Genomic DNA, 27,481 nt, shown 5'->3' on the forward strand with positions numbered 1-27,481 from the left:
AAATCCCACTTTTACTCCACTGGCAGCCATATTGGTTCCGTGAACGAATATAAAATCGAATTTCGAAATAGTTTGCGATCCACCTGATACCTAGTTTCAATAAACATAGAAAGCAGAGGCATCTAATTCCGCGCATCATTTAACTAGGAAAAAAGTGACGGAAGATCTGGTATAATCGAGTAACAGTATCGTACAGGTGATATGAGACTGCGGAGGCACGCTCACGGTGATACGTAGACGAGGATCGTGATATATAAGGCGGCTAGAGCTCGCGAAACCTCTCCTCGTATCATCGAGACCGCGTAGGAACACATACAGTGATTCTCAGCCTCATAATAACTTTCTACTAATTTTCAATTTAACATTTCAATAATTTCGTCGAGCAGAAATAATTATCTAAATTAAATTACGTTCATTTTCCTAGGAAATTACGAAAAACTTGAATCAAAGTCAAAATGAAAGTTAATAAGAAATTATCATAGAACATTCCATCAATTTAAGTTCCGAATATTTAAAGATATTTGTTACATCCAGGGATAATATCAACTTTTGATTCAATACTATTTTGTAATTATATTAGGTTAGGTTAATGTTTTCAAATATGTGGAATAGTCGTTTTCTTTACCGTTTTACGACAATCTTACTAACAATTTACTTAAATAACTGATGCAGATACATAGTTCCTAATAAAAATACATTATATCAGCTTTTTTATAATTATTATTTTTACGACTTTATTACGATAGGGTCAACGGCAATTTAAACACCCGATATGCAAATGTTTCCCAATACAGCCGTAACTGGTCACATTGTCATTCGAAAGAGAGATAACAAATAATTATTTGTGGATAATAGAGACTTTTTCAAACAATCGTCACTGGACATGCTAGGAGATAAGGATTGTTTCAAGTAGCTTCTTATCGCTACTAATCTGTTCTCTCTCGATAATCGTGTAGCCTAGAAGCTTATGCAGCATGTCGTACACCAAATTACACAATATTTAGATAATTCTAGTTATCACACCGTATCTAATAACAGCTATCAATAGTAAAATGATATTTTTACAATTGTTATTAGTAATATATTAATGATAAAAGAAAGTTAAGCTTCGGTGCTCCAGTTATAGATTAAGTTTCACTTCAAATTATTGTGATAGAAGATTTCATCTTATGTCAATAGAACGAGACACTATTATTCGATCGAAAAACAAACAACGGTAAAACAAAGTGCGGCCATTCTTATGTCGCACGCGCAGCCATAACATCAAGGCCACAGTAGCGCTCTCTGTCGCAAATTTCCACCGCCATTACCATCAATCTCCGTGAAACGATAGACATTCCGTATTATCGGAATGTTGTACGAACAAACAGTCATGGCCCCTGGCAGCTTAATGCCATTGGGACCGTGTGATTCAATAGTGGTTCTCAACTATAGTATGATATATATAGTGCATCAAGGATCATCGTCCATCAGCGATACCAGTCGCATTGTCTGTTGCACTTCGCATAATGGTCATAATTGCGACCGCTGCCAGCCCGTTATTAGTCTTGTCGCTTCTTGAGAACCGTAGCAAGACCTCGTATCAGTGGTTCTCATTAGTGGAATATTGCTGTTGTTGGGGGCTCTTTTTCAAATACGAACGAAATTGATTTACTTACGGCCGTCTGTAAACGTCTTCGAGTTGAACGAAAACTAAGACTGTAAGATAGATATGTATATAAATAGTTGTATAATTTCCCAGAAATAGAATATTCACGTAAAAACAGAACTATATCAATTCATAAAAAGAAAACGAAGTCAATATGTTAATGTATACCCGCACAGCTACACGTTTATTGGTTAGATAATAAATAGTAAAACTGAATTGTGTTAAGAAAATAAATTAAAACTAGATTTTCATGAAAAGTAGCCTAGATGTATCGACAAGCACAAGACATAAAACGCAATCATTAAGGAGAAATGCCTGAAAAGCTGGAGTTTCCGCAAATTTTCGTCACGAAAGCGGAACCAAACGATTTCCTACGACTTCGTGGCGAACCGGAAGATCAATGAATCTACTTTCGCCACGATGGTCCCACGTCTTCGAAACGCTATCGAAACCACTAATCGCCCCGGAGGCGCATTCGATATTTGCTAGCACAGACCAGTGATTCGGTAGGCGTTGGCATAGGCCCTGCACCCAACCACTTCGAAACGACCCTGGCTCTTCGTGGCTTGGTCCAGAGCCAAGGCAACGTGCATAGTCACTCCTCCTCTCTCTTTCACGACTTCTCACCCGCTCTCCCCGTTACTTCTATCTAGCAAGAGAGATCTGCTCAATCTCACAGGATTAGGAGACTATTTGAACTGCGTGACGCTGGTCTCAACAGGTCACGACATTGGTACTTGGTACGGCTGCTCCACACGGGACCGACCATGGTATTACATGAGAAATGACACTTTCAGCCATAGTCGCTGCCTTAGCCATGTTTCCTTCTCCTTCTTTTATTTTGACTCCAGTTGTAACAAATATGAAATTTATCAAAGGAAGCCACTTATTCTTATTTTGATTCTTTGCTAATAGTCCAGGCAACCATGCAATTTTTCAAAGAAACACATTTCTATTTGACATCTGATATACAAGTACAGTTGAGAAAGTAGTTCCAAATTTTTAATTGGTCAGGTGTTTTAGTGGATTTTTATCGATCGATATTATATGATATTGATGTGTATATATCAAGTAGAAGTGACTCCGCCAGTGTAACGATGAAGAAGAAACCTGAGCAAAGTGACACGTATTGGATGATTCAAAAGTAATGACAGACAGTTAATTCTGGATTAACTGGATTAATCTCACATTACATAACAGTTAGCTATCGAAGGTTTCAAATTTCTATGATAAATTATCATATCCTTTTCAATCAACATCCTTACATGTTTGAAGAAACTTTTAAACAGAGTTTTTAAGGGTAAGATTAAGAACGTAATAGGTATAAAAATGAAGAACACATAGAATCAATGTTATGATCTTAAATATTATAAGAAATCGATATTAGAAAATTATTTCGCTATATATTTTCGCTATTCGGTGAGGTTGACGATCCCTCAGAATAGTTTGGCATTTCCAATTGGTTAAAAGGTAGAAATTCTGGTTGGGCATTGTGCATTTCTAAATATAGCGGTACGGCGAGAAGACAACTCCACGAAAAGAAAACAATCGTTCAAATGTTTCACGGAAATGGACTGAGATGGTGACCACCATAAAACCATCATAGACTTGGAACACATAGCAACGCCCATTACTCTAATCTTAGCGCGCCAGTTTTAAACTTGAAAACAAAATTGCATGTCTCAATTTCAACACTATAGAAAATTAAAAATAAAAATCACTTTACAGAGTTATTTGCATTGTTGTAAAATAATTAGAGATATTCAGAAATACTGTAAAGACTAGATTTCATTTTCATTACCGGCATAAATATAATTATTGTTATTCTTATCTTATATTGTTCTTATATTGTTATAGTTACTGTTCTATATAAAATTTTATATTTATTCTAATTGTACCTTTTTGGGAACAATAGGGACGTTCTTGTCAAATATGGCGATATTGATTGAAAAATTGATATTGGCTATACGTGATCCTGCATGGCGAAATCCGTTTAGCACGGTATAACGCATGCCACTTACAGGAGGCGTCGAGTTTAAACGCTGAATCTCTATAAATCAAAGAATTACAGAGGGTTACACAGCGTTTGCCTGGAATGCTGAAACGCGACATTCCACTGTGGAAAAGTCTGCACTGCACCACTATTACTGGAACCATTCCATTTTCCCCCCTTTCTCTTTCATTTCGTTTCTTTTCGTTCTCTTTCTTTTGCTTTTCGAAGACACGCTTAAGTGACTGTGATATCGATTAAATGCCTCCATTTTGTACTCGCCTGGCCAGCCATCCTTCGCATTAATTAAAAGCAAACTATTTTTTCATTTGTTCTACCATTAAACAGAGAAACCTCTTTTATTCCATAAAGACAAGTTTGTTTGCGAATCCGGCATTCGAAGATTCATAGAAAACTTGCAATAAAAAGACAAGTTAGGAAATTCCACGTCTAGAGTTAGTCCCTAAGAAATCCTCTAGACGCAGTTCCTTAGTGAAAGAATTCTGTAAAGCGTGATCTTCAAATTGAGCTTGGAACGATGAAATAATTTAGGAATAATAAAAAAAAAAAAGTAATGATTTTTAAAAGATACGATATAATTTTGAAAGCGACGCTACGATAAAAATTGCTCCCGCCATAATCCGCCATTGTTCACATTATTCCCCAAAAGCGAATCAAAATTCCCTATGGAGTGGATCAATCAATGTAAAGTGTTTCTATGTAGACAAAAGAGAGGACGAAAACGCGTTAATAGGAAACCAATCGGGATAACCAAGTTCCTGCGGTATTTTCGAGGGTGAGAGCCACTGTGAACGAACATGACGTGCCGTGTGTGTCATTGGCATCATTGAATAAAACCACCGCTTGATGGTTACTTTATACCGAGCTTTATTAGTTGGCTGCGAGGTGATCGCGCCACGTTTTGCCACAGCAGCGGCTTATTTAGAGTTCATGTACAACCCGGCGAGTTTTTACGCTTCCGGCGATCATCACGAAAACTTGCGAGCCCAGATATTTTACAGGGCCGATGAAAACACGTAGCCCACCCTCTCTTTCGATCTATAGTCCATCCTGTAACATCGTGTTAACAAAGTTCGAATTTGTTTTGCGTTAAACAATTTTAATTTAATATTTCTTACGACGAACAATGTTTTAAACAAACACTGGATTCTTTGCGTAACAAAGCGTAACAAATTTTGGATTTGTTGCGTTAAACAACTTTCTATATATTTCAATATTTTCGATCTCGTATGTAGGAAAAAATTGGTTAACTATTGCGGGATTTATGTGGATTCATAAAAAGAAATCGCGAATTACGTCAGAATACAGTTATGCAGAGACGATATTAAAAAAATGGGTATACGATAGCGTAATGTAGGCTGTGATAAAGAAATAGGTTATAAGGTAGTATAATAAGATAGAATAAGTCATGACAAACCAAAGCTAGAAATATTATATGGAGTCGCTGCAAATAGACATAAGAAACAGATAAAGAGGCGAAAGAAACCCAACCAATCGTGCACTTATGAAAACAAAGATTGCAATAGGATACGGGACTCGCTACACTAAGTAACATATACACATACATACACAGTACATATGTATTCTTCGCATCGTGCCAAAGTTTACATTATTCCTAGACTACGTAATTTTTGTATCTCAATGTTTTCAACTTTGTGTGTATACTTTTCTTCGAAAGCAATCAAGAAAAAATGGATTCCTTTTTGGACTACTATTTATTTTATGAAGATCTTGTTGATAAATTTGATTTACTTTCCTTTGGCAGAATTTTTCATGTTAAAACTTTGTTCCAGTCATATCTCATGCTTTATTTTTTCGTCATATTTATTGAAAGAGAATAATCGAACGATTTTTCAAAATTAGCATTTTGTCTAAGCGATCGACCAACTATGGAGTTATTAATTAATCAACATGCTACTGCTTTTGTCACGTCACGTGATATTTAACAACTAACGGTCGTTAAACGATGCTTATCAGTCGCTTTATAATTACAATCATTATCACGGCTGCTAAGTGGTCCGAACCGTTCATAATTGATGACGAACGACGTGTTAATTGATATTAATCGATTCCCGATAGACTTTCTACAGTTATTCACCATCGAATCCTTCTATTCCTAAAAATCGACACCTACAGAGAATTTTGAGATTAATAAAAGAAGAAAAGTAAAAATACCATTAAAATTTGGTAATTTTTCAATTCATGATTTTCGACTTTTCATTTCTTGATAAAGAATATAATCCCTGATTTTTTTCTATATAAAATGTGCATTTTGAAAATTCTCAAATTATAGGGAAAGAAGTTAAAATGCCAGGCCAAGTTGTACAAATATAAAGTTAACCTCTTGAAAAGAATATCGCCTTATTCTTTAATTCCAACCTTACAAAGAGTATATTTTGAAAATTCTCAGCGTCACAAAGTGAAGAGAAAAAGAAAGAAGAAAAACGTTAGAAACTGGTACTAAAATCTGAAGAATTTATGTTAACAAATAATTTATTTTACTTCCCTTCAGAATGTTGGGAGAAAGATATATAACGGTAGAAAATATATAAGAACGTTTAACTTACGTACGTGACTCGATAAAAGGTCGAATTGGAAGAAAATGATGACAAATGAATAGAGCTGATTGAGAGTCAAATATAAAATCGTAAATAGCGATACTGATTTGTTACGATGGAATATACGCAAAGTTTACTAGCAGGTCGGAGACATTGAAAAGTTGATGTGCCTTTTTACTGGGATCCGTGAAAATAAACAAGCCGGCCACGTGCAGGTTATATAAGCATACTTTGCCAATGACACGCGAGTCTACGTTTATGCGAACGTCACGCGGAATACACGTTCGATGGAAATTCATGATCGCCGAGTATAATCAAGAAATTTAACTTCTGACAAGGCATGCATGGAGCAAAACTGACCTTCCAGATAATTGCGAGCTTCGAAGAAAGAAAAAAACGACACTTGACACGATTCGACTAATCATAAAACTATTTTCCTTATCTCTCTTCGTCCGTCGCTATGATTTCTGCTATCACTCCTTTAATTTTACATTTTTCGCACGATATTGTAGACATACAGTTAAACATGTAGTTAGTCTAAAATTATTCTAAATAGCAATAGTTGTATTGTATATTATACTAGGTTTCTATTTCTAATTGTTTAATGCAATATTATACATATAGGAATATAATTATAATGATAATTATACTCTAAATGCTCACTTTTCGAATTTTTGCATTTTTTACAATTATTTATTTTTATTTAATAGATATAATTTTGATATAACTTGTACGTGTACGATAAATATGTATGTGTACGTGTACATAAACACAAAATTGCATGCATTCGATTAATTTTTACCTCATTTCGTCTCTCTTAATAAATACCATAACCTCTTAAAAATCTCGTATCGCTATCTTTTTGACACCCTCTATATTATTCCAAATATTTTCAATAATACCGACCTCCGGAAAGTTAAAACCTTTATTACGGCTGCCAAGGGTTAATAATCCTGATTTATTGCTTGGAATGAAGGCAGGTCGAAGGGACCCGGTTGTAACGGCTCTTATAATGGCGGTCGGTTTCCGGGACTAGAGAAATGTCAATGTGAAAAAGTAAATAGGGAACAGTGCTGCTGTCAGGGTGCATAGGCTTAAGCATAGTGACGTAATGTATCCATTTTACGTCACCAATATGTAAAGCGAGCGAGACAGTAGTTTAGATTCCAACATTTCTTACATTTTCTACATTATGAAAAACTTTAAAAACTCTAATGAAATAACTTAGGTTACTTGGTTACAATTACTTGATTCGCATGATTTTAGATTTAAAAAAAAAAAAGTTTGAGGAACATCGATGAATTTGAAAAAAGAATATTAACATTTTTGGAGAATTTTCTGACAGATATTTTGTACAGAATTAAAAAAGAGATTAACAATAGTGACGACAATATGAGCTTTGATACAATTGGATAATCTAACCTAAAGTGTGTATCGTCTATGACCCAACGATACAAGTTGAGGGTTAAGTATATTTTTACTGAATTCAGTGGTCCAGTTTAGGTAGTACGAGCAGTGCTCAAAATAGCGTAACCCGAGTAGACAGGGTGTTATTTTGAGCGCGCGATTTTCTACTTTGAGACGTACACTTTCCCCAGTGACGATGAGCTTTCTATTTAACCCTTAACTGTTGCTCTAAGCTTTAGGAGTACCTCAAACGTCGTAAACATCTCTACAATATAAACATAAAAATTTCTACAACATCCTGAGAGAATCAGCCGGTTGTAAATTAAACTATAAAACCTACAGAAATACCAGTCATAAAATTAAAACTTAATACAGACAAATCACTTACAAATAATTTTTCAAATATAAAAGCAATACAATTTTTTTCAATAAAAGTGAAATAAGATATTAAAATATGATTATGTATTCAGTATAGTCTGAGGATCTCTTAAAAACATGAAACTTTATCTCTGATCTTATCTGCAAGCCACAAATACAACGAAAAAAAAATTGCACCGGCGACAATAGAATTTGTTTTTGAAAAAGAGAAAGAAAGAAATGTTCGAATGTCAAAGGTAAAGAATTTCCTGTGCGATTTTCAGGATTTCTAGGATGAGTAACCATAAACAGTCGCGAGAAATTGACGGCCGTTTAACCAGAATCGAAGTCGACACGTCGTCGGCCATAGTCGAGCTGCTGGAACCCACGTATTTTCTGACGTATACTACACATGTACGTGTGAATAGTGTCTGTGTACGAGTGTGTATGAGTCTCATGGTTACAATACAACGAAAGCTCGCTGTACCATACCAACATAGAACTATATGAAACGAACTAACTGTGCAAGATATTCGAGAAAACATATATAGTCACTATTTTAATATCGATGGTCAAATGCAATATCTAACCTATAGATGTTTATGCGTTTATGAGAAATTTAGAAATACACAGATGTACCGAATGCACGCAAAGCTAAAATATGTGAAATATTCAAAGCGCTCGGTGGAATATTTGGAGGGTGAAACAAATTTTTATTCAGGTTTCGGTCTTTTATTTGTTGTGATACCTTGAAATAGGAAATGTATATTGTTATGCAGTTCAAGCACTATAAAATGGCTGAAAATTATCCACATTCGAAGTGAACCGTATAAAACACGATATTCACTACTTTAACATTGTTAAGCAAATTTGCTTTTGAGATTAATTTAAACTATTATACGGTTTGTAGGCCAAAGAATTGAATTTAAAATTTACAGGAACATTAATGCTTTGCAGACATTTGGATGTTTATCCAATTGAATTACCTAACCCCAAAATTCTCGCCATTGAAATTGCTATTATTGTCATATAATATAACATTATAGTATCGAATATTTATGAAAATTGATTTGTCTCAACAGGCTTGGACAGATTAACAAGTATATCGGGACGCTTCTAACATTACGCGTAGGATACGGTGTTTAAAAATAAACAGAGTGGATATTTTGCTTAATCGTCAATCAGGGCAAAATGTTATCTTTCAAAGCGTTGTCACGACGCCATATTATCAGACTATACCTAGATATAGTAATTCGTATCATTGCACACAGTTTTATACACCCTGAATAAATCTAATATTTCGAATAAATGAAATATTCGAGAAATTATTTAAAATATTAAAAAAATAAGAATTTGGAAATTTTTATGTTTCTAGTGTTTGCGAATTAATTCCAATAACACACGAGGTTTCAGCAAGGCCCATTAGCTGGTAAATCCTGAATAAATGAAGTTCATTTTTAGTCTTTTCTCTGTTACTATTTTTCTTCTAAAGAATTTCTTACGTGTACTTCTTTTTACTTAGTTCCAAGTACCGTGAATAGTTCATTTGCATCCTCCTTAGCCGAACAACTGCTCCAGGAATTTTTCCCGGCTTGAATATTCCTCGTTTGCAGATGGTTATACGTAGACTTCGTGATCGATCATTTCAAACTTCATTTTCGAATTTGTTTATTTTTCATGAAATTTATTTTCTTGAGAAAAAATTGTTAAAAATACATTCTATGAAAATTAAATTTCTTTCGCTTACGTAATACCAATTAAAAAAAAAATCAACGTAAGTTGAATTATTTCCTGTAGTTAAAAAAAAAAAATTGAAAGAGAGTCCCACGAAAATTAAATTCGTTTTTCAGTTTCCAGAATTCTATCATTCAGGGGACAATTTTATTAAGGAAAATTCGACAGAACTGGAAGGGTTCCTTTCAACCCTTAAAGTCTACCTTCGGAAAAAAAGAAATTTCCAACCGAAGAAGTTATTAGTTCAAATTTTACAACTGTTGTTAGCAACAGAAAAGAAATTTACGGTCGAAACTCAACTCATAATCGTAACACAAGTACAATGATTTACCATGCTCCACTTCGGCTGCCCAGTCCTTATCAAGTTCAATACTTCGCGATAAGATTAAGAAACTAGAACTTCAGCGTCGACTATGTATCACCGTGATATTTCGATTAAAACAGCAAATTCTATCCGGAGAAATAAATCATTCTTTACAGCCAATTTCGCCTTAAATTAGTTAACACTAATATGAATATTTAATATTTATCTTTTATTTATTTTATCTTTTATTATTCGTAATTCTTTTGCTCTGTCACTTGAAGATGACTTCCGGTTGCATCTTGCAACCATAACTTTATCTGATCATCGTCTACAATAAAAAGTGTAAAAATTTACTTTCCAATTAAAATACATTCAAATAAAGGGGAAATAGTAATATTTTGCGAATTATCATATTAAGTATATCTAGATTGGATTAGAAAAATTAGTGAGCGAATGTGGTGTCAGATTTTGCAACCGAACATCGTGAGTCCCCGTTGTTTTGCAAGGGAAAAGTTCTCACGGAAGATATTTCGTATTGTTCGCGGTGAGGAACCACTTCTCTCGCCCTTGCTCTGCTCTCCTATCCTCTCATTTACTTCGACCATCTCTCTTCCACCATTACGCTTCATCCTTGTCGAACACGAATTTCGTGAAACTTCTCTCTTTTCAGTCTCACCCTCGACTCTTTTCTCTCCTTTTCTTCAACTATTCCCTATTCGCTCGCGGCGTCACGAAATCCAGCCGCGTTCGAGCGACGAAGACGGAAATAGACGCAGGAACGACGGGAAGAGAGAGTACAAAAGCGGAGAAGCCTGCCTTTTGTCCGGGGCGCGGCGTGCGCGCGCGCGAGCTGCAAAAGCGCTCAAGCGTCCTTCTGTTTCGAGAGTATTTTGTGAATACTGTCGAAAATCCATTGCCAGCTTTTAAGCTTTGCACATATTATACATAGTGTATAATAATTTCTGAAAAACATATTGAGAACTTCTTTAGTATTTTTGATCAATTGATACGTTGCCAGAAATGGCAAAATAGTATTGGGTTGTATCGTGTTTTTGAACTTATCGTGTAAAGAGATAAAATAAGGAGAATATACGTTACAACCTAATAAATACATTTTCATAGTACATTCTAGCATAGTAGTACCGTGACTACAGTGACACATATAGTACCATACTGTAATAGTGATAAGTCACTTTACTTCACAATCCGTTACATTAACTTTTACTCTATATTTTTCATAAAATAATAGAATTCATTTATTACATTTAAATATCCTGCAACTACGTATAACACACAATTAAAGTCTAAACTATCATGGCTATCTACAACGCAACAATATCAATCGAGGGTTAAAGTTTGTTTTTGATCGTCAAAAGTTTTTGATAATTTCTTATATTTTCTGACAATATTTGATCAATATATATGATTTAAGAATCTTCATTCTTTAGTTCACTCGTGGATTTAGAGAAATTTTTATCGAGGGGATGATATAATATTTTCAAATCAATTCGATAAATCTCGTATAAAAATAACGATCTTTCGTTGAAGGAACATTTTCCTTTAAAAGAAAATATGAATAACTTTGTTACATAACATAATATTTTACATACTACTCAAACGCTATCGTCAGTAGAGTTTGTGTTTCTTTCGGAAGAGATACATATAGCCTTCATATTTATTAATATCTCGTTCATTACATATTAGATCTCTAGCCATTAGTGTACCTAATAATAATAGGTTATGAAAGTGGTTACATGACGCAAATAAATCAATCTCATTGCATACCTCGCACAAGATACACACAAATAAATATAGAATAGCCTTTGTTATTGCCTTTCTCTCTCGCCGGTTCATAAAACTATCGCGCAGGTTATTAACGTATTACATACTACGTTCCAATCGAAATTATATATACGTTTCGCGTTATTATAGTCGCTAGGATCTTCAGATTGTAATTACCGTCTCTCTCTTTCGTTTCGAATCTCGTTTCGCTTTGATCTCTCGCTTTATCGTGTCTCGAATTTAAAATTTGAAGTAGGGGAAGGTGCGATCGAGGTGTGTAGGTTGGCTCCCGTGCCGCGCAACATTAATGGCGGCGCTATGCGCGCCAAAGCAGCCAAGAAACAGTGGCATTTTATGAAAATCGTCAAGAGTCCCTTTGAGATATTTGCACCGCGCACTTCTCAACCAGAGAACCATCGTTCGCGTGTATATATATACGGTTTCCGTATCGAGCAGCGACTCGACGTCCGTGTGTTATCGATCGTACCTCGTCATTCTTCCCTCGAACGCTCTTCAAGCGTCGATTAACGAAACTCTGCGGAACTTTGAAAGATCGATACGGGTCTTTCTTCCAGGTTTCATTCGGAATTTTATCATTCTGTCACATTTTGTGTATAACGTTTCTCCATTTGTTGGAGGTCGTAACATCATTATGAGGCTTAATTAATTTTTAAAATGGCATAAAGCCATAGAGAGAGAGAGAGAGAGAGAGAGAGAGAGAGAGGTTAATGCGCCTTATGGTAAATGCTGCCTTATATCTGTAGGAATTTTTTAAAAATCTTTAGATAGATGTAGTATCACTATATTATTGTAGTATTGTAGTATTGTATCACTATATTATATTATATCACCATATCATGACTAAAATTTGATATTATACTATAGTATTGTATCATGGTATACTATTGAGTTCAAATGTAATATACGAATCGCTTATGATCCAATGATACTATTGAGGATTAATTAACATAAATTCAATCTATTTCACATCGCAATTTTGGTCTCTGTTAAGCCGAATTTACACTGTTTCATTTCCCATCCGCGTATGTGAGAAGGATGCTAACAGCGTTCATCCACCGTGTGCTTCCAAAGTGTGACAGTGTAAATTCGATTTTATTGTAATAAATGATCGACAAGTATCACTTTCTATATCATGTAGTAATACGTACGTCAATCGCCTACAAGATGTTACAAGATGTATACTGTTTCCTTTGATCAATTAGCGTTTAGTACACAGAGGCGGCGGTGTCCTGATCGGCGTAAAAGCGCTTATAAACAATGATGTCCAAACATGTCAGCCGGTAATGGCACGTAGCAGTCTTTCGAGAGAGGCAGGATGTGTCGCGTGTGTGCAAAGCCGCGCGATCGCAACACCAAACGATGCGGCCCTAGTACCGATGTAGTAAACGTGATTTAGCGACGTCTACCGCGATTTATTTACGAATCGACAGTCCGGAACACGCTTGAGGTAGTACGCGGTCAGACGTGTCCGAATATATATTCCTAAACGTAAAAATTGCTCCACCATAAAATATTTCCACGAAAAATATTTTACTTCCCAATTTTTACTTCCCGTATCTTTTTGTTTAAATTGCGGATAAATCGTTCAATACAGATGAAACTTTATAATACTATTTTATCTTGTTCAAAAACTAAAACATTAAAAAGCTTATCGTACAAAACAAATTTCAGAAAGTTCGACTAAATATGAACTATAGTATATTAACTTTTATCAAATTGTGTAATACAGCTCTACTTTATTGGAGATTTGAGGTTAGGTTCGATAGAAAGCACGGTTGTACCAAGCTTAAACCATTAAGAACTAATTTTCTATTAATCGATCTGCAATTTATTTTCTATAAATTTACATTATTGAATTCTGTCCTTTTTGTAAAAAAAAAAAAAAAAATTAAGATTGTGCAAGGCAATTCCAGGAATTTGCTTAACGCTTTCTTCATGAATATTTTTTCCTCCGTCGAAGATACCACAATTTCATGAAGTTTGACGAAGTTTGAAGAACCTTCTTTCTTTCTTCTGAAGAAAATGAATGAAGAAAAGAGTGGAAAGTTCCTCCCGGCCTCGTCTAAGAATTATCATAAACTACGTTTTATGATTAAATTATGGAAATTAATTATGGATTGCCCTTCCGCGACAATATTATGCCGTTTCACTTAACCGGGATAGATTTGGCTTCGATAGAGGCGGGCCAGACGATTAAAGAACGGGTGAGGTGTATTTTCGTCAGCCTCGCCTAGGTATCGGTACCGCAAAATCGTGTTGCGCCATTTCAGTGGTACCAAACTTGCTCTACCAGTGAAACCAACACAAAATTCACCCCACTAACGACCCGTCAATATAAAAATTATGCAAAAGCAACAGTATTAGAAAGTTTAACACCTTTCACATTTTATCAACACCTTCGATATACGTATACAAGATCTATTAACCCTATCAAACTGTATTTAAAGCGAAATGAAAAATTTACGCAATACTAGTCCAAACCTTTAACCAAAAGTGTATTGACAAATTCTCAAACTCTTTTTTCTCGGAAACGAGACGCCGTACGAAAAAAATGTTATTGTATTATTACAAGATAGGATTCGAGCATGATTATTTTATGATATTTGATTTTCCAATATTTTGATACGTAAATATAACGTGTAGTACAATATGGATACTGTTTTCCTTATTAGTAATTTAGTTGACAGCGTGCAGCTGTTCCCAGCGATTTTCTCTGCCCTTATGTAGGCGGTTGTGAAAGTGTTAACATTTCCTTCGTATTTCTGGGCCGACAGCGTGTTAACACATTGGTTACCGTTTCACGCGATACTTGACTACGTATCCGTCGTATCGATTGCTGTCTGTACCATGTTCGCAGGCACAATTGCGCGAGAACCACCATCGATGGGCTATTAATACGTTGCCAAAAGAAAATGTGTTTATTTCGTCCAACGACTAAACCGTAATTTCTCCACTGCAATTTGCTGTGCATTTTGTAAAACGTAGCACACTACGGGCTGATGTTAATTTCTCGAGTGAAAATCAACACGAGCCGCTTCTAACGAGATATTAACGTGATAAGACTTACATAGGATTTGATTTATTGCAAATGTAAAAAAAAAAAAAAAACAAAAACGCAATGCAACGTGGTTTCGAAGATATTTGCATAGAGAAAGTTCTCGAAATCTGTTCGTAATACCGAAATATCAAGCACAAAGCGCTACGTAACATAACCTATACGTAAAGTGTAATTTAACACAAACTTTGAAACACATAGAACTACGTGACCACGTCCATTTCCTAAGATCCACAGAAAAAGTTCAAGATATATCTCCAGCAATGCACGTACACAGTATAATTTCTTACAAGTGTGAAAAAACGCGATACTGTGTGGGAACAAAAATAAAGAAAAAGAAAATTATCACAGTCCTTAAAGGAAGTACTATAAGACCTGCTTTAAAAAAACACCAATGTATAATTTATTAGAAAAACATAGTGCTGTATACTAAATATTCTACGGTCTTTGTTTTTTGCCATGTTTTTGTCGTGGTCTTTTTTTTTTTTTGTCACTTCTTCGCGAGAGACGATTACATCGATAAAAATTCTCCAAACAGCAAGTGGAATTTCCGCGATGCCTGCATCGGACGCGGTTCACGTCGACATTATCTGCTGCGCTGAACGCGTTAAGAGCCGAGTGAAACGGCCGCAGACAGCGCCTTAAGCTTTTTTCACGCGGATACCAAGAGGCTGACCCACTTGCGCGGCAGCCTATACGCCGTGCAAATTGCCCGTAGAATTTCGTCGCCAAGTTTCGGTGCAAAATGCCGCGAGCTGTTGCGCGAAACTTCAACACCACCGCAAGACCTTCAACGATTCCGACGGGTTACGATAAATTTACGAAGAATCGATACTGATATTACGCAATCACTATGAAGCTGTTTCAGCATCTAAATATTTATTAACATTAGACACGTTCGTTCAAGTCCCCTTAAAAAGATGGCATATCACATGTTATTATTTTCATATCAAATTTTTTTTTTCTACAGTTTTATTATATCTTTCGTGAAAGAATTACATGTGTATTTCAAATACATGTGTTATTACACCTCTTAAATAATTTTTGCAGTATATCTTTAGACGTAGAAATTAGCGTGGACATACTCAACCGATATGTATGTCTACTTCGTTCAACGACCAAACTGTAATATATTCGGATGTAAGTTTGAATAAATTTTAATAGGAATTTATTAAACTTTATTTTTGTACCAGCGGAGTTCCACGAATTCTTTTTACGGGACGTATCTCTGTTAATTTTACTGCAGCGACTGACTTTTTTCCCCCTTTCTGCAATGGCGGCGCGCAGATTGATACGTTCTGCGAAGTCTGAAACGGCGCGGCTCGTTTTAATTCGAATAGACGATGACGGTGGAATCGATCCTGTCTGATGAAAGAGTCGGCCGATTTGAAAGCTCTAATGGAATTCCTGTTTCCACGAAAACGCAGGCGTAGAGGAGGGAAGAGGCGGGGGAGAGGGGAGGGGGAGGGAGTTGCGAATATAATGCTGTTGCCGGGAAACAGAGTTTTCCCCGCTGAAATCCTGTTTTTAATCGAACAACGAAACTGGTTTTCACCGACAGACATCAAATGATATTCTCTCCATCGATTCTCTGACTTAGGATTACCCATTAACACGTTCTAGTGATTAGTATCCAACATTTCCTTGTAGATACTAATCTTAAGATTCTCTAATCCTTCCGGCAAACTCAACTTCTTTTTAGGAAATATACATATTGTATTAAATTCTAATTCCAGAATTCATTAAAACGGCCCCGAGTTCCAATGTATTAAAATAAGTCTACATTTCATATTAAATTTTAATTCCAGTATGCCCAGAGAATTCCAGATAGACCCGGTACCTTAAAAAAATCTCATCAAAATAAAATCAAAAAGGTTCATATTTCATACTCTATTAAATTCTAGTCTCAAATTTCCCTGAAGTTTTTCTAAAAATCCCTCTAGTTCCAGCTTATTGGAAAAAGTGTACATTTTATATTAAATTCTAATCCTGGAGTTTCCAAAAAATCCCTTAGATCTGTTGTATTAAAGAAATGTTTTATATATATTTAAAGTTTTAGATCAAATTATAATACTAACGTTTTCTAAAATTACCTAGAGCCAACATCTTAAAGAAATGTCCATAAAATATAACCTCCCAGCGATAAGCTAAATCGCAGCATAAATTATTCTGTAGTATTTTCTAACAAATGTATGCATATACTTAGATTGACTTAACCATCTGAAAAATCACGGAAGATAATCAATATTCAATAAGCACAATAATTAAGAATTCATAAGAATATATAAGAACTATTCAGTCATCTCGTAAATGAAATAAAACAAAGTCTCGCTTGACCTGTGCTCATCTGGAACGCATTCCACGCTTCGTACATCGTTAAAATTGGCATAATCTCGCGCGATTAATCAATACGATACTGTACGTTGTATCAATCAAGCAAAGACCGATTACTACTGGCGCTCGATCGCGTGGGTTCGTCGAATAAATTATGACTATTTTAGATGGCGTATTACCGCTGAAATATTCAGGCAGCGGCTTGAAAATCTCACGCGTAACGAGAGAAGACAGCCGCGAAGTATGCGACGAATCGATGAGACCGATCGCGGAGAAATCTACGCGCAATCGCGCCGCCATCTGCCCCTATCTATCCGTACTAAAATCTTTCTTTTGTTTCCCCGAGATCCATCTACTATGGTGTTAATTACTTTGAACGCTTATGTTGAGGCGTGCCTGAATTCCAATCAGAGGATTACGAACCGGCGACTCGTTAATTAATAAGAATCATTGAGAAATCGATGATCGACACGGTTCCACGGCAGCTCACGGTTTCGATGTTCTAATTCCTGCGACGATAACCGATTGACAAAGGAGAAATCGATTGGACTAATTGGTTTATATAACGAAAGTACGGCTTTATGTTAGGAAAAAGAAAGAAATTGACGGTTTTAGGTTAGTGTGAGAATGTAGAGAAAATTCGAGAAATTATTCGATGAATCGTTTCGATGAGTTGATATATCTCGACAACTTCATTTTGTCGTGATTATTAAATAACATGATTTACTGTCGAATAGAAGGAAACTTGCTATAAAAGTAACCGGCTGTATCGATAATTTATGAATTTTAAGTATTTACGTAATGAAAGACGAAAGCAATTTTTTGCGAGATCCTAGGAATTCTTAATCGTATCTCGGAGAACGACAAATCTCTTTCTGACGATATATTAACTATTTTTTTGATTTAAATATTTATTATTCCATCTCGTTTTTTTATCTGAATATACAATTATTTTCTTAAGCTCCTTCCTTTATAAGCTCTATCTTCGGCTGATTTACAATTACAAGTGGCAAATAATTATCATCTAGACGAGATAATTTTATCTTCCTCGTGTTATTTCTAAATTTGCATCGTCTTTAGATTGATACATAGTTACACCTAGTAAACATCGGTCGTCAAAGTAAAATAATTTCCCAATGGAATTTTCCGAACTTTCCACCGCTGATTCACAAATCCCAATTTTCCATCACTTTTTATAAAAAAAAAGGAGAGAAAAAAGACTTGTTCAAAAATCATTAATCCATCATTACATGGGATGAACAAAATGGGAAACGCAGATGATCGCTAATTAAACATTGATGCGGTGGAATGTCAATAATAAATATCAAAGCGGAATTAATTATGAAAATGAATAATTCATGCGTCTTCCTCATTCATGACGCTGGAATTTTATGTTCGATCAAATTTTCATGATGGCTGCGGTGGTGCGGGGGTGCCAGTGTAAAAAGTTAATGGCCGCCACCAAAATAAATGATCGTTGATTTCGCTTGGAAAAAGAGTTCCGGGCGCAAACTAGTCCTATTTCCCTAAGGCAAGCAATGAGCTTGCAATTTCCATTCGAATCGAGTAAACAAGATTCGCGTAGTCGATTTTCTTCTGCCACCACCCATCTCACGCCATTCTTCCTATGATGGCCGCCAATCTTTGTAATCGCGATATTTCTGGTCTATTGAATCATAGGTGTTGCCAACCTATTCTTCATTTCATTGTGATTTTTAACCAAGTCGTTTAGCCCTTAGCTGAGTTGTGTAACAGTTATTGATTTCTATTATTGTAATTAATATCGAACCTATAACGTTTGTCTTAAAAACTAACTGTATAACCTCAGGAAGACTTTAATAATTATCGCAAGTATTTCGAGAACTTTCTGAAGACATAAAATAGCATATAAATGAAATAGAAAATTAACTACGGGAAACTGGCTAATAAAAAGCTTGCAAATGTATGGCAATCAAAAACTTACATCTCTGTAATTCTAGAAATTCCTAAAAATTCCTGTAGACGCATTGCGAAATGCTTATATTTCAAATTACTTTCTAATCTTACAGATTCCTCAGGATATTCATTTAAATCCAATTTCTTGCAAAAGGTGTATATTTCACGTCAGAATCAAGTTTTCTAAAAAGCAAAGTCCACCGTTTATATTGAATTCTAATTTTGTTGTTCCCTAAAAATTTCCCTAGATCAAGTTTCCTATATTTTTCTCTAGAATGGTTGGTGTATTTGTTTCTCCGCGGAAGCATAGCGTGAACAAGGCTCTTGATAACAGCAGATTATACGATTACTGGGTAAGACGACTCGGAAGCGTCTCAATGTTCGCGATCCGTGTACGCCTCCTCGACAAATCGATTTCGACAAAAACTAGGCGGTCCTGCAGGCCGAGTGGCGCTCAACCTACTTTTTCCACGCGCGCCAAACCCACCTCGAAAATGACGATGAATCCGCCTTTCGTTTAGCCACCACTTACATTGTCGATCTTTGATTCTACATATTTTTCATTGTACCAACTGCTATTTTTAATGGCCCTAAGGAAATCACTATGATATGACGTGAAATATAAAGAAAATATAAACAACTTATAAAAGAGGCACTTTGAGTAACCAAATCGAGCAGCTGCATTAAAAATAATTTAATTTTTGAGGAATTGTAAATAAGCTTTAGAAATTACAAAGCATCTAGATTGTCCTATGTGACGACAATGACGAAACACGACCTATTGCAATATGTTCTAAAATTCTAAATATTAAATTAATTATTAAAAGTAAGATCTGTCAATTTTCAACTTGTCAATTTACTAATATTTTTAATTAATTTGATGAAGTATTGCGTCCGAGGGCCTGATGGTGTGTGTCGAAAAAGAAAAGAAAAAGAAAAGAGCAAATAGAAATATATTTCACTTGATTAGGAGGCTTTTTGCTAATCCTAAACACAATGCTATTGTTTAGCGAGAGGATCGTGATCGATGAATCTGAACCGTCCGTAATTCCTTACCGATCATGGTGAACAATATGCGATCAGGTAACGTGTAATTACGTGATACGATTATGGACTTCGATCAGAGAACTTCGCTGCTCTTCCGACTTTTCCTCTGCTACAAAAGCGGATTTATGTTGTATAGAAAGGGGTTTAGAACGGGAACTTTCATTCGACATTAAAGGAAATTTTATGTAAAATGAAGTGTGCTTACAGGTACAGAGGGATATTTCATTGAATTTAATATAATTGATATAAATATAAATTTAAGTAAAGCTGGGAGAAATGGAAAACTAGAAATCACTATGAAATTAACAAATTCTGCGTTCAAGAAAATAGAAACATTCTAGGACATGAAAATAATTCTTAAATATTGAGAAAGGAATTAAAATATGCAAAAAAAATCTACAAGATTATATATATAAATCTCACGATTGTGAATGATTCTATTAAGGCATTTATAAATAATCCTAATGAAAGTATTATTTTAAATAATTGATAATTAGAACTCGGAGGCAAAAGTAATTTAGAGGGAAAGGTTCTATCGATTCGCCAACGAAATTATTATGCACCTGCATATCCATCACTTTTATAAACTAAAATGTAGATACATTTGCCCCGAGTTTGATCGATTTACTTTTTGAGCTTATGCATAATTTTTATCCCGCAACGATGTTCCGCGATAGATAATAAAAGTTGAAATTGAGTTACGAGTTATCGTCAGAATAACTCATTTCATTATTTTTAAAACATAGGTAAATAAAGTATCCTTTATGGTCTAGTAATAAAACAAATGATATTCAGAATTATTCGACTAGAAAAAAGTCACTAGATTTAATACCTATAAAAACTGGAGAACTTGCAAAAAGAAAATATCATCTTCATAACAGAAAAGAATTAGTTTAAAACATTATCTCGTGTTGTTTAAATGATAATGAACGAAGAAAGCTTGGAATTAAAATAAAGATCAGGGCGTTTAGGACTGCGACACTCGGATTAGCGAGGAAAGACATAGAAGAATATACACCGTTGATCCTCTGGTTACATTATTCACGTGTAATTCCCCTAGATTACGTTTGCAGCTCGTTCGACGGAATAAAACCCGGCTGTTTAACATTTTTCATGTTATATACCGTTAAAAATGATGCGATTAAAAGTTTATGAATTAACAGGCAGCGCGTGGCGTACCTTTTTTCTGTTTGCCAATTATTAATTCAAACATTTATCTTTTGAATTACGCTTCGTTTGCGGAATTATAATTATCCTCTTTCCAAATCCCATTTAACGCGCTATTATACTTGTGTAAATAATTAACCTCCCTTCGTTTGGTGACATTTTACATGCCAACTTTTTTTTTTTTTTAATCGATATTGTAAAGTACATTATCTTTATATTTAATATCTACGTAATTACAGGAAAATGTTTCTTTTATAAGACAAGCTGCTACCTTATGGGCTAATTTTATATTTTCATACTACATTTTGTATTTTAATAATTGTTCTTCTTTTGCCAACGTTAGAAAGTAGATTGGTTCTATATCAATTAATTGTTCAAACGATTTCCCGCCATTGTGCATTTCAGTGCAAACTCTTTCACTACCAACATTATAAAGCATACAATTTCCTATATCGAATATCAGATACTCTCATTTATTCATTAATTATACTCATCAATATTATTATATTATATTCATATTGAATATTTACATATGCATTGCGGAAAAATGTTATTTTTATGAAACTAAACAAGCCGGTGATATATTTTTAGATCTTATCGATGATAAGTCTTGTTTTAACAATTTTTTTTTCTTTCTTTATTAATGACACATACAATTATTACGAATCATATAACAATTATTATACTGTTCCATATACATACCGGCTAATTATTAGAATAAATGCACCGGTTTCGTAATTTTATATTTCATGAATTTTTCTTTCCCCTAGCATAGCGAAGCATATAACGTATTTTATCGAAATAATTGCCTTGATATAGTACCATTTTACGTTTCAGCATTTTTTTTCACTTATACCAACATTGTCAAGTACGACGTCCCTGTCGAATATTTACATAATCGGGAGAAAATTTTCTTTTTACGAAGCGAGGCAAGCTTGAGGGCTAATTTTAGATCTTGATATTCAAGTAAATAAAAATATAACTGTACCGTGCCTCTAATGGCCGATTTAACTGAGAAGAGGTATTATTTGCATAGCCCTACGCACACAGCAGCCATTAGCGCAACATATGTTCAACTTTCGTGACTTGCAACGACTCGAGGAAACTGGAATCGCACCGCGTTCAATATTTCGCGTTCTATTTCCTCTTTTTCATTATTTTCTTTTTTCCTCCTTTTTTCCCTCCTAAGTCTCTGCGAAATGAACAAAACGCACTAAATATAGATAGTCCGTTTGCAACCCGTATATTACGAGATAAATAACAGCTAGTTGAAGCATGACAAACGTAAAATCGATTTCTAATATGTAGCCAAGAGGCGAGTGGGTGGGCCAAAAGGGGCGGGAATTTATGAACGACGTCGATTTCGGGCGGAATGTCTCGCCTTTCGAGCATCTTCAACGGCCCCATAAATATTCCACATCCTATAAATTTAAATAAACCAGGGGAATTTGTATGCGGTAAAAATGGACGGCCTTATGGTGCGAAAATTCAATTTCTGTCGATAAAATGCCCGTGTATATTATTTATGTTAAATTTTTTCGAAGAAGTATAAACTTTTTTAGGTTGACTGACGAGATTACTCATTTTTAAACTTGTTATCTAGCCTGCTAAACGCAAACATGTTTTTCCAAGTCTGATTTCAGTTATTTTATATTCTTCAATTCTGAATACGATATGGAAATTGATGACAGAAAATTCCAAAGATTCGTTTAACAGTTTTCATTACGTATAACCTATAAAAAGCTAACTTCATGTATATCTGTTCTTCTCAGTCAGCTTATTTCATTGATTTCTATTCTTTAATGTTGAGGTTATGAAAGAACATTCTAAGAGTTTGTTCCATTATTTCCTTTGGATCATACAAAGTTTCTAAATCGCATAAAGTTTGAAGAAACCGAGCTATTTCTAGTACTTTATGATTATCTAAATCTTTATATAAAGTATGAGGCTTCTTTTCGTATGTCCGGTTTGCGTACTAAGCTTCCATAAATTATCTATTATTCTGATACTTATTTTATATCTTAACAAAATAGTAAATAAGTGAGTAACAATAAACTATTTAGTTACGTTATTCTACATTGGTTAATAATGTTGTATTAACGCGATTTTTACTTATTATTTTGTCGTTAAGTCGGCAAAGGATGAATGAAAACACGATTACGGAAGGAAACTCGATGTTTCGGAGAAAAACATGGCGGATCGAAAATCTGTTGCTCGGAACGGTACACGTCACGGACGCGACACAGTCACACGGACAAACCGTTACTCCCTATTTGCTTAATGAGTTAAGGACGCCAGTGAAAAATGGCGTCTAATCGCTTCTGGATTCTCTCGCGATTCTGTATACCGCGTTATGTAAGTGGCTATCAATTTCATAGATTTCCGAAGCGGTGTGCATCAACGCAAGCCATCAAGTACCGTTTGAAAAATCGCACCACTACACATACCCACTCGCCAGCCAATACAATTCTCACACGACCGTACTAACTGTGTTCCTCTTGTTCTTGTTCTGCGTGTCAAAATTATTTTTATGTACATTTGTTATTTAATATACATAACAACTGCGAAACTACTTGCAAGGAAATAATTAAATATTATTAGTATATATATATACACCATATTGTAAATACAAGTATTAAATAGTAATTTACTATTTGAGTGAATAATGCTTGGTTAATATGCGTAATAATTGTAGAACTATTTTCAACTAAGAAATTAAACAATGTTTATGTATACCGCATAATATAAGTACAAGTGTTATATAGTTTCAATGTACTATTCGAGTCAATTACACAATCGTAAAATATGTATGCAATATTCGTTAATATGTATAATAATTGTGAAACTATTTTCCACGATAAAATTAAATAATTTTAATTTGAAACATAAAACTTGTATGTCTACGTCATATATAAATAGTGTTGAAATAGTATGTAATTTACCACTAGAGTCAGTTACACGATATTAACATATGATATAAATACAATGCTTCGTTTTGACAATGTATCTTACGTATCCAGTTAACGAAATATGTTTCAAGGAAATTCTAAGTATCTTTCTTCAATGAATACGGATATGCGACACATTAGTTTATTGAACACACATGAATATTTATAAATATTACAGACTTATCGCAAAATGTCTTCCAAGAACTGGAGGGGATAAGGCCGGCCAGTTAACGAGGTAAAATCCCGGTCAGTTAACGTGGCACTGCTGTACATATGCACCGTGCAGCAAGTGACTACTGTTACGGAATTTCCTGACGTTTCAATATTCATTTTCCCCGATACTCGTGATAACTAATATAACCACAGTTTATCATAATTCCTTGACGATTCGATGATCGCCGCCGGAAGAATCGTAATAATTTCATGCATGACTAACTGCGTTTCCAGCACGAAGCAAGAACAGAGAAGCTATTCGGTATTACAATGGTAAGATATCGGAGAATGGCTTCGGAGAGCTCGAATTTCGAAATCGAAACTGGTCCAGCTGATATGTTCGAATTACCAATTTCGAGGCAGGCGGATTGTAAGGTTTTCATTTTCAACGGGCGACCAAAGGAGCGATACATACGGCCTCGCCGTGGAAACGTACACGTATGCACACGCATGTACACGTATATACGTAACATACGAGCGTGACACGTCGAGAAATCTATGGCTTCAAGAGGACGGTCGGAAGACGGGCGGAAATAGGAAATGCCTTGGTCGACCGATCGGGAACCCTTTTCGTCGGACTTTCAACGTTTCCGTCGGCAACAGCCACCATGTTAGCGCTGCCTTGAGCCGCCTTTATTGCGCAGCGAGAGAGACCAACGTCAAAAAAACTGCCCCGCGCTCTCGTTATCTCTCGCGAAAGAGGGAAAAAAAAGTACGGCTGAGTAGACACGGGGCAACGAGTAATTCGCGACAATCGCGACGAAAATTATTTGCATCTGCAATTGTGCATTATCGGTTCGAAGAGCAACGGCCTCGTTACGTCGCCGAATAAATTTCCTACCAATTTTTCTCTAAAGCAATATCCACCCTATATTTCTTTCTAATATAACACATAAATTAACCTTTGTTTATATGATACGTACAAAAAATATCGAATATTTGAAAACGCGGAGACGAGTGAAGAGCCATGTTCAAAATATTTACAACGGACGACATAGAAGAAGGAATGTTGCAGAGAAATTCTAACGAGCGTAGAAAGAAGAGAGGTACGAGATACGATGGATAATCGTGATAGGAAATCACGATTTCGACCCATTTCCGGATCGACCTTCGTACCATCTGCGGCACATAAACAAGCACGCAAAGGCTATCCGTAATGGATGCACAGGGCTGTCCAGTGGTATTACAATTTCGCGGGTAACGAAAAGGGAAAGTTATAGTATGAATTAGAATATTATACAGAAAATTTGACTTACAGCATCTCCTTGGCAGCGGAGCTTGCGAAGTACATCACGGTGGCGGCGGCGGCACAGCAGTCACGGTCACAGTCACGTAAGCCCCGAACAACGGCCACGAACACAAGTGAAGAAACACTCATCACTGTCACTAGGCTGCTTTTTTTTTGACCAGTGGATCTCGAATACATGTACGCACGCGAAAGAGTACGAGAGCGACGCGTGTCCAAGTATTCGATAGTCGAGAAAAGAAAAACGATTTCTTCGACGTTCCCGTTCCGCCTCGTCCTTTAACCCGCGAGAAGTAAGGAACACTAGGGAACACGGCTCGAACACGAATAACTTACGGACACTGAATTCTGGAACACGGAAATAACTCGCGGCACACTGAATCCGTCAGAAAAGCCACTGCCGTGCAGGCGAAGCCTAGAGTTACAGAGAGCACCGCGCTCCTGGCTCGTACCGATTTTAACCTCGCTTCGTAGTGATTCGGTGCAGTCGAGTTTCTTGACTGAGCGGCCGATGCTCGCCGAGCCGTGCCCCGCCAGACGTCACTGCTGCCATACGACTGCTGTAGCGACGCTCAAAGTTACTAGGCACGCCGCAGAAGTGTTGTGAGCCACTATTCTTTTAAATTCTATTATACAGTAATTTTTTAATATTAATTTGAGGAATAAATTACGCGTGATTTTTTTAAGGATATGGTATTTATGTCGATCAAAACCGTATATCTGTGAGGATATTACAGTTTGGAAAGTTTTGTTAATTTAGTATATTACTGGCAAATCATAAATGTTTTATAAGTGAATGTTGTATGATTTTAATAGTTGTATATTAATAATTCATAATAATAATTTATATTATATGTGATTTTATAAATATTGCATAATGTTGATAATAAATACATCTCTCTTTTAAATTTATATCTAGAATCAATTCTTAACAAATAGTATATAGGAATTCTATATGAATGAAAATAATCGTTGTGAGGATATTCTGATTTATAAAATGTAGATTTTAGTAACTGATTAAAATTTATTATTACTCATTATTACGAAATAATGATGGATAAATTTAGAAATATTATATGATGTTATTAGTAATACATTTTTTTGCAGGTGAAAAGCTTTTTTTGCAAACTTTGCAAATGCAAGAAAACTGGATCTAAATTGTTTCAGAACTATTAAATCATTTCAGAAGATATTTTATACCAAGTAATTGCAATGACGTTACGTGTTGACAGAAAATTATGATTGCGTGCAATAAAGTTCTTATTACTACGGAAATAAACTTGCCTTCACACTTTGTTACGCTATACGTTTTTATTCGCATTTCTTTGTTGATAAAAAAAAAAGAAACGTCATTTCCGCTTATTTCCAAACTTCGTAGACCATTATTGTAAAATATTCGATAATAATAAAAAAATATAGAAGTGTATACTATAATCTTAGTGGGTCCTAAGATACTCGTAATTGATCTAAATTAATGTATAATAAAACAATAATTGCGAGTTTTAAGTGGAACAAAGTAGGGAAATGCGACTCTTCGAGAAATTTATAACGACCTAGTAGCAGCATTAAGAAGAGGGTCACTCTCTCGTCTCGTGCTTTCATTCGCGGAAGAAGAAATCGCTCCGATCCCGATTACTTCTTTAATTAATTTAACAAGCTATTCTTTGCAAATTAATTGTAAGAAATGCTATTGTATTACACATAATCATCTTAG

At 35.3% G+C, this 27,481-nt stretch overlaps 1 protein-coding gene across 2 annotated transcripts in view; it reads right to left on the reverse strand.

Moving 5' to 3' along the window:
• LOC122576484 overlaps positions 1-26,409 on the reverse strand; it is a 79,695-nt gene extending 53,286 nt beyond the window's left edge. For both annotated transcript variants that reach the window (XM_043746852.1, XM_043746851.1), the window contains exon 1: positions 25,778-26,409. The gene's annotated coding sequence lies outside the window, so the exon portion shown is untranslated. The remainder of the gene's footprint in view (positions 1-25,777) is intronic.
• Between the last annotated feature and the right edge of the window lie 1,072 nt (positions 26,410-27,481).

Source organism: Bombus pyrosoma, linkage group LG16 (genome assembly GCF_014825855.1).
Source record: "Bombus pyrosoma isolate SC7728 linkage group LG16, ASM1482585v1, whole genome shotgun sequence".
NCBI classification, from domain to species: Eukaryota; Metazoa; Arthropoda; class Insecta; order Hymenoptera; family Apidae; genus Bombus; species Bombus pyrosoma.